The sequence below is a fragment of the Mytilinidion resinicola genome (assembly GCF_010093595.1).
Source record: "Mytilinidion resinicola strain CBS 304.34 unplaced genomic scaffold BDZ99scaffold_22, whole genome shotgun sequence".
In the NCBI taxonomy this organism is placed as follows: domain Eukaryota; kingdom Fungi; phylum Ascomycota; class Dothideomycetes; order Mytilinidiales; family Mytilinidiaceae; genus Mytilinidion; species Mytilinidion resinicola.
This window is the reverse complement of record NW_022985458.1, coordinates 194,952-196,394: the sequence shown is the minus strand read 5'-3', so window position 1 is coordinate 196,394 and position 1,443 is coordinate 194,952.

Here is a 1,443-nt window from a genome sequence, read left to right as displayed (position 1 = left end):
GCGCGTGCCTGCAGACGCTCGACATTGGCAAGGCGCTTAGCAAAATATCGTTTGACACTACTGGTTTGTATCTTCACACCGACATTGGTACTGTCAGTGTTAGTGCAACACTATTAGTTTCAAGTAGTACACCGACTATCATAGAGCCTCGGAAGCCTATATATCAAGGCCTAGCGTTAAGTTCAAATTGGATAACACATAATTCTGAAAAGCTAGTATGGCTGCCGTCAGAGTATCGGCCGTCATGTTTGGCAACATCAGAGAAGACAATCGGCGTTGGTGTTGGAACTGGAAGAGTCTGGATATGTGAAAGTTCGCTGGATACATCCTAGAGCGTTTATGATGAGTTAAGTTATTATTATTATTTTCTCTTTTATCTCTATTTCATAGAGGGGGCCACAGTGGGCGAAGATTGCGAATGCCCCTTAGGCATTAAGGCATCAACAGCCCCATCAACCAAAATCCATTGAACAACGGCCAGATCATTGGGAAAAAGTAATGCATCTTAGAAATGGCCATACTTGACATCCCTAGCCACTTTTTCCCCGTTATTTGGCATTGGTTGCGGTGTTCTTAAGGTTCAAGTTTGTGCATGCCTTGGTGCCTAAGGGGCATTCGCAATCTTCACCCACTGTGGGCCGGGGATCCAGGTGAATATATGCTTCTTAATTTGCCACAGTGAAGTTTCGAGCATCTTCTAGTCAGCTGACTTGTAGAACCACGTGTTGAAGTTTTGCTACTTGAACCTCAGCAGAGGTAGACAAACGCATCGGTAACGCTATCAGTAAGGATGGGCGACCCGCTCCGGCCACCCCCTTGTAAGTTAGAACTATAATGTGAAGTACTTGTATAGTGGAAAATCACGTGGGTTAAGTGTGGCAGTGGGTGAAGGGTGGCACGCCAAGGCTAGAGTGGGGCAAGCCTCGTTAGAGCGCTTGAACTTTGGTAACTTAAGTTAGTTATCTAAAATACAAGGGGTGCGGCTGTCGCACTTAGGTGTGCACGGGATGAAGCGGGATTGGAAATGATATCAAGCAGCAGAGTATGATTGATTGTGTGTGTTTGGTGTCTCTTCTGTCGGTCGGGTTACCCCGCCCGACGTTCTATATAGCTTTGATGGCAAGCTTATTAATGCAGTTCTTGCCTCAGGCCTCCACGGCTGATGCCTTGGTCTGCGACACACCCCCCCAGATTTCACTCTGTTTCAGATGAGGTCTGAACGTCTTGTGGACTATCCTTTTCTGATGCGCATCCTGGATTAATCCGCGATGAGATATCAACCAGGCCTAGTTGGCGTACAAAGTGTGCGTGTTTCTCTGTTGAGAGGGGCTTTGTGAAGCCATCCGAAGGCATGCCCGTGGTCGGAACCCACTGGACTACAACTTTGCCACTTTGATAGATCTGCCTCAGCCATAAGCTATGGATATCGACGTGTTTTAGTTT